Raw genomic sequence first — 8,255 nt, forward strand, 5'->3', positions numbered from 1 at the left:
GTTTTAACTACTTACTGCTAAGGAGCTAAGAAAACATGGTGGAGGAGGATGAGCACCCTCCTCCCAGAGAAAAAGGAGACCATACACACCATATCTGTTTGGAGGTGTGAAACTGAGCAGGCAAACATCTTTTACAAACTATTTGAGGGACAAAAAATGGCAGTGATTGCAAATTAGAAATTCATTTTTCTGACATTGTTTATCAGCATGAATAATGTGCATGACTTTTGCAAGTCACTCTTTTCTCTCATGAATAACAGGGCTAGAAACTGTTTTTTTTTTGTGTGTGTGTGTGTGTGTGTGTGTGTGTGTGAAAATGTAATAATGTTATGTTATATGCAATAGAATGCGTACAAATAAGTGTGTAGGAATAACGATTTCATCCATTTGATTAACATGGTAAAACACCATTAAGAAAAAAAAAGGTGAACCCTGTGTAGTTCTCTTTAAGATGTCTTAGGACACCCAATAATATAGCTTTCTTAAATCCAAGAGGAGTCCTCTTCAACTTTTGCAAGTATTTATTCTGCTATTGCTTCAACCTTTCACCTGGCTGCTATTCTGCCTTTTTCTTATTATTACTATCTCTTCTTCTTATTGAAGCCTCTTAGTAGAGTCCCTAGCTGTTAATCTCTACAATCACTGCTGTTTCCGGACTGAAAGTTGTCCATTCAAAGATGTCATTATCCTGTGCAGTCAAACTGAAAAGGTTACGTTGTTCTTTTAGTTACTTTGTCCTTGACCTAAATATTGCTTCCAAGGTCTTGAGGACCTTCCAAAGAACCATCAGAGGTGTGGGGTTCAGGTTACTTCAGGAGAAGGTCTACTGTTGCTTTATTTGTTCGTTTGTGCATACTCTCAAAGTAATCCAAGCTGATCAGATGCCTTCATCAGATGAAAAGGTACACAATGCCTCACACTTGATGAGGGGGACAGTCTGACAGATACTGAAAGATGTCATCTGCAGATGTTTGATTTCATGGTGTAGCTTGGACAAATGACTCTTTAAGAGAAATACACAACCCCATCATCACTGTTCGGTATATTTGGTGTATCTTTTTGTCTTGATCTGGAATAACCTCTTCCTTTAATTTTCACAATGGTTCAGGGACAAAAAGAAAAAGAAATACCTTAGTGGAGTTTCTCAAGTTGCATATTTGAATATTTGTTGGCTGAATGAAATATGTAATCACTACATTTATATTACTCTTATCCATGAGCCCATTTCATAAAACTTATACCTGGAGTTTCCATAGTTTTGGAAAAAAAATAGCCTGCAAAGGTGCTGGCTACTAATGACCTCGCCTGATGAGTCCATTTATGATATCTTTAGTAGGCTGTCATAGCAAATAGTGTACTAGCTGAAAAATTAGGCTACAAGTTAATAAGTGAAAAGAGGTTGGGAAAACTGTTGTTTGAAATATTTAAAGAGAATTGTGCCAAAATACACTATTTGAGTCAAACAAAGTCTGGTGAAACACTGTAGGAGCAGAGTATGCACAAGTGTAAGACATGCTCCTCTGACAGATAGAAAAATGATTCTTATAAGAAATATGTTTGTTAAATTATCTGGATTTTAATTGTGCCTCTCATTTTTATACTGTTTCATTCATATGAATTGCTCTGTGTTGTCTCTATTATACATTGATTTTTGCTCATGATGCTGGGTAAATGGACTGGTTCATACGTATAGCGCTTTTCTATACGAGCACTCAGAGCGCTTTATACAGCATGCCTCATTCACCTGATAACAGAAGCTATTTTTCCCATGCCCAAGTGTTTTAATCTAAAATTCACTCACATTCACACTCTGATCGATGCAGTGAAGAGCAAGTTGGGGTTATCATCTCACCCAAGTATATCTGAAATGCAGGCTAGAGCAGCCAGGGTTTGAATCTCCCGATTAGTCGATGACCTGTTCCACCTCCTGAGCTGCATTACATTAATTTCAATTCAATTTCAATTTCAATTTTATTTCTATAGCACATTTAAAAGTCACAGGTACAACAAAGTGCTTCACAGACGAGCCATATTTGCAGATTTACAACAAAAGAGAACAGTCAACAACAAAAAATACAGTTATAGAATGGTAATATTACAACAAGCACATTATTATTAGAATCTCTTATTTCATGAATGTCAAAGAAATGACAAAAAAGGCAACTACAAAGTCGTACAAAAAAACTAAAGAGAGATTTTAATAACTAAAAAGACAAATAGAACACCCCTTACCCACAAATAGATCCAGAGAGTCTACAGTGATGATGATAATGACTACAATGACAGTTGGAGGCTCATAATAACTGTAAAGAGATTAAAAATCACCTCAAGAGACAAAACAGAACTAAAAACAACTAAAAAAAAGAGACAATAAAAAAAGTTAAAAATATCAGTGAGAGGCCCAAAACTTTAACAGAAGAAAAAGATGACCATGTTCACCTTCTTATTTTCTTTAAAGTGTCTGGCTGCATTCTGACTGGGGTAGATGGAGGGGTAGGAGTGGGCTTTTACATGGCGATGCCTGAGGCCTCAAATTCTGTGAGTAGATTTTTTATTCTATGGCAGACATACAGTAGGACACCAAACGTCAAATCAAAACATAATGAAAAACATGTTTCCTATGAAAAATGTCAAAAATGAAACATTTGAAAAAATCTGTTTATTTTAAGGCAAGCAAGCATGCACTTTCTGCTGAAGTCGCTAAACTCACCTGTCTGCTTATATAAGAGCCACAGAGCTAAAATTAGAGGCCACGTAGCAAAAAAAAAAAAGATTGATCGTTATCCTGAGAGATTTGAATTTATGTACTATATCTTTAGATTATTGCTCTCCGTGCCTTGCTAATCAATAGCAAGACTCTGCTTTGCAAATACTGCTGTGATATTTAGGATTAATAAAAATGTATGTATATATCCATTTAAAAGATACATTTATCATTTATTGCTTAGCAGCCATGGTAGCTGAAGCTGAGGTTATGGATGATGATAACAATATGTTTTATAATAAATGTTACTTTTTTCAACATAATTTATGGTGATTCTTAATTTTGGTGGTAACCCAGGGTATCTCAGGTATATAGTATTCTATCAAAACATCAGGATGTTAGGATGCTGCAGTACTAAATCTGAGGAATTCAGTGAGTACATGTGGCTCTGTGGAAGTTAACTTGGAGGCTTGAAGTAGATTTTTCTGACTAAACTCAATGCGCTAGCATCTCTGACTTTAGTGATATTGCATGGGATAAGAAGAATTGGTTCCAGTGTTTTAGATCAGTTGTTTGCTTAACACTGTATATTACTTCAGCTTCAGCCGTGTCAAAATGAACAAGAGGATTTTATGTACTGTATTGTAGCTACACAAAGATAAACATCCATCCATTAGTTTTTAAAACTTATGCCAATTGTACTCACTGGAGACGTGATCTGATGTTTTATTTGAAGTCTTGGAATACTTTTGATTCTATTCCAAAACTAACACAAGTCCAAAAACTGCATAATGGGTCTTTGACGAGTAAAATTTGTTGTGATATTTGGTTCTCTGACATTTTCAGTTTGTGAATATTTTACATTTTTGCTTTTCGGTGTTTCCAAAATGATGTCTAATCCATACACGTATGAAAAAATGCTTCGGAAGGTTCTGGGACATGAACACAAACCTGTATCACAGTGAGCTTTACCCCATCACCTCATCACCATCGCCAACCACTCCCATTAAAAGCCAGTAAAGACTGTTAGATTGTAGAAACACGTAGGAAGTTCTTAGGATAAAGTTACAATGGAACAGGGCTCCCTGGTTTATGTTATTTTTCAGGATTTCCAGTTATGTACATATGTAGGTGTTAAGGTGTTTGTGTATAAAACATGTACAACAGGAATGCTTTGCAGACTGAACTAGACAATGTCCCTGTGCCCAGATGGACCACTAACTAGCCAATAGTGCTGCTTTTGCTTTAAACCCAAACCATAATGAATTTTGTAGCCTATACAAGTATTTTAAGTAGTTAGCTAAGTCAGGTTTTTGGTTAGTTAATCCAGCAGGGCTGAGACATGGGTTAAAATTTCAATGTGTAGTGTACATTTGGCCCCATCCTAGAAGAACACAAAATTAGAAAGTGAGTGGTGTGACAGGGCTCAGGTCTGGTAAAAGGTCCTGTGTGCAAAAGTTTAACCCATGTAGAGCAGAAGTTTACATAAATATTTTTCATATTTTAGGCTGAGCTAGCAGGATTATTAAGACAGTTTAGGTCTGGACTAGATAAACTTTTCTTTTTGCAACACTGTGGTGAAACTCCTTTTGCTTGTCTCACCAAGTCTAACCGATATACATGACTTTCATGATCTGAATTCAGATTACGAGTGCCAACACTGAGAAAACATGGATAGCTTTAGATTCTAAATTCTCTTCATTTCAGTATGGTTAATGAGTGTAGCCAGTCTGACATCCAGTCTTGCATGGAAATGAGAATTAACGAGGTTGCTGACATGTTTCTAAAAAGTAGCAATGTGTTATAACAAATAGACAAAGAAATATCACCCTTATCAGTTTTGGAGGATTAGGTTACTTGAAAGCATCCTTTGGCTAGTTCAAAAAGTATCACGAATTAAGTGTGCAAGAGAAGAAGTACAAAGTCAAATAAAAGTCTATGTTGAGGGAAAGGCAAATAGGTTCTATGTTGGCCTGGTCAGTCAAAAGATCATATGACAAGATGAAGACATGTTCATTCCAAAATCTTCATTGTGGTGGTTTCTCTTTTCTGAAGCATTAAAATATTGGTGTCTGTGACACTCTGAGAACTGGGGGTGTCGTGTACACCATGTAGCTTACAGGCTTGTTATAAATTCATAGGCCTAATAAAAGACAGTATCAGGATACAATAGTGATTTAGGTTTTTTTGCAAACAGATCTACAGCTTACCAGCAAACTGATAAGACACCGGCAGTTCTGACAGTCAGTAAAGTCAATACACCATCACCACTTCCAAAGCTAATTGCTTGATTGCTCACAGGATATTTAGTGAATTTTGGCTAGCTCTCCAAGTCTGGGTAAAGTGATCTGAAATTATATGTGGGTGTTGTAAGGAACAAAATTAGATTTTATATTCAAACGATCTGACTAGCTAGAATACATGTAGCATTTTTGTACACCGGCTGTATTAACTGGTCTAGCTTTATTAGATTTTTTTTTTTTAAATAAACTGGTAAAAACAGACTTACATTGGTTAGTTACTTTGTCCTAGTGCCATTAGGCTATATTATTTGGATAATTAAGTCCACTAGCTTAAAACCATAAACAGTGATAAAAAAGAAATAGACTTTTATGCTTAGCATGGAGAACTTTTTGTGTCAGTTTTAGCATGTTAAGGTCTAAAACTTCAACCCATATTTTCTGCAGCAACATCTCCATTCCAGGCGCCTTGCCTTTCCTCTATCTTAAACGTCTTCTCCTCTTTGTTCTCTTTCTTTCCTGATGCCTTCCTTCAGTTACTTTAAAGAAGAAGCTTTTTTTTTCTTTTTGCATCCCTTGTTCCTGTATTTTTGTATTATATTTTTGGAGGTTAATTCCAAATGCATGCATGAGAAACATCAAAATAATGACGTTAACATAGTGTGAATGACCTGGTGAAGGGAAGCCTCCCCTCCTTTGACAGAAAGCAGTCCTATTTTCTTACTTTTTGTGTCAGATTTTAAAAGAAATTTTGTAACCAACAAATAATATAATACTGTAATTTATAAGCCACAGAGGCAGCACTATCTGAAGGCAAATACGGTTTAGATGGTTGATGGACCTAATTCAGAAGTCTCTGAACATCAAAGTACAAAAAAATAAAGTCAGTGTCTCTTTTGGTAGGGTGGACTCTGTCACAAAACTCTGTGTTTCTGTCCTCATGATGAGACATCAGCAGCTAAAATACTATTACTATTTAAAGAACTGCATCTGCTTTAGGTCGTTTCAGTTCCACTTTTCTGTTTTTTTGTTTTTTGTCTTTTTGCTTTTTTGTCGATAGTGAAAAGGCAGAGCTAAGAAAGATGACTGCAACAGAAAGATGAGAGGCTTCCCTACATGAATGAATTAGTTACACTCTAAAAAGCTGATCTTGGATCTGATTTTGTTGTCACTGCAATGGAAAGAGAAAAAGAATCAAGAACTGTATAAAATATATCTGAATGGAATGTTAATTATTTACCTTTTTCTAGTTTTGAAACATGTAAAAGAACAAAGGTGAAACTATGAAAATTCAACATTTGTGAAAAAAAAAATGCTGTCAAACAGTGTGAATGCTGTGAATGCTGATTTGCCTGAGCAGCTCTCCTTCCGAATTGATAGATCATCCTTTAAAAAAGAATAATACTAAAAACAAAATAACAATAAAAAAAATCATTTAAAAAAGTTAATAAAAGAATTAAAAGCAAATGCCAAAATTTTTTACATTTGTCCTGTTTTTTGTTTTTCTTAATGATTATTTGTCATTCCCGCACACATCTTCATGTCACATTTTACAGCATAATGTGTAGATACAAGATTGCCATAGCCACTGTGCTGTCACCCGTTTGCTTTTTGGACACTATATTTTAGAACTTTAGCGTTCTGGCTGCTTTCATGTTCGTTTTTTGGACCCAAAACAAATAACACCAATAACAAAAGTAGTCTAAAGGTCCACTACAAAGATGAGGCCTAGCAGACAGCAGCTGTAGCTGGTTTCGGGACAATTGCCAAGCAAAGACTCACAGCCTTGGCCAGCCACTTGAAGAGGTATATAAATCAGCTGCACTCTAATGAGCCTGCCAAGGTGTACTCTCAGTGGCATGAAAAAAAAGACTGGAGCCGGAGCAATATTTGAAGAGCATATGGGTGAAGTATGCAACCAATAACAGCAATGCTCAGTGGCTTGTGAATCTATGAGCAGACCACAGCAACCTCCCAGTGAGCATCACACTGGCTGACATCCAGGAAAGGGTCTCCAGTATGAAGAGTTGGACAGCACTAGACCCTGATATGATGCACACCTACTTGCAGAAGAAGCTGACTGCACTTCATGAGTGCATGGCTGCACAAATGAACCGGCTGCTAGTAGATTCGATACCCAGAATGGCTAACTGATTGCTGGACAGTCCTGATCCCAGATGATCCCCACAGGTCCCATCCAACTATCAGCCAATAACCTGCCTCAGTACAACATGAAAGCTCCTATCAGGCATTATAGTGGCTGAGGTGAACAGGCATATGGCTCAGTACATGAGCGGGGCACAGAACGAATTAGGCAGGAACACCAGCTACTGTTAGATAGAACAGACTCCGAGGCCAGGCTCACCAACCTCTGCACCGCCTGGGTTACTTACGAGAAAACCTATGCCTCATACCTGGATCCTGGAATGCATAAACTGTACAAGATCAACAGGACCCTAAGACCTAGTGATGGTAAATTCGATTCTTTTTATTGAATCGAGTTTTAATGAGTCACTCACCAAAGTGAATCGGATTTTTTGAGTCATTTGATTCACTGAGTCAGTTGACCAGAGAGTGCAAAAAATGTACATTTTCACTCAAACTTAATTTGTTTCTCTTTTCATGTAAATCCTACTGCTAAGATGAGTGATTCAAAAAGAAAACAACTATTTTATAGAGAAAAAAAGAGCAAAAACATTTCTAAAATTAAGCTATTTCTTATCAAAATTGCTAAATAAACATTTATTTTGTTTATTTTTATTTTATTAGTATTTTCCTTAAATGTGTTAAATATATACAGTGGGGCAAAAAAGTATTTAGTCAGCCACCGATTGTGCAAGTTCCCCCACTTAAAATGATGACAGAGGTCAGTAATTTGCACCAGAGGTACACTTCAACTGTGAGAGACAGAATGTGAAAAAAAAATCCATGAATCCACATGGTAGGATTTGTAAAGAATTTATTCGTAAATCAGGGTGGAAAATAAGTATTTGGTCAATAACAAAAATACAACTCAATACTTTGTAACATAACCTTTGTTGGCAATAACAGAGGTCAAACGTTTACTATAGGTCTTTACCAGGTTTGCACACACAGTAGCTGGTATTTTGGCCCATTCCTCCATGCAGATCTTCTCGAGAGCAGTGATGTTTTGGGGCTGTCGCCGAGCAACACGGACTTTCAACTCCCGCCACAGATTTTCTATGGGGTTGAGGTCTGGAGACTGGCTAGGCCACTCCAGGACTTTCAAATGCTTCTTACGGAGCCACTCCTTTGTTGCCCGGGCGGTGTGTTTTGGATCATTGTCATGT

Source organism: Haplochromis burtoni, unplaced genomic scaffold (genome assembly GCF_018398535.1).
Source record: "Haplochromis burtoni strain Fernald_Lab_line unplaced genomic scaffold, NCSU_Asbu1 Contig_613, whole genome shotgun sequence".
Taxonomy (NCBI): Eukaryota; Metazoa; Chordata; class Actinopteri; order Cichliformes; family Cichlidae; genus Haplochromis; species Haplochromis burtoni.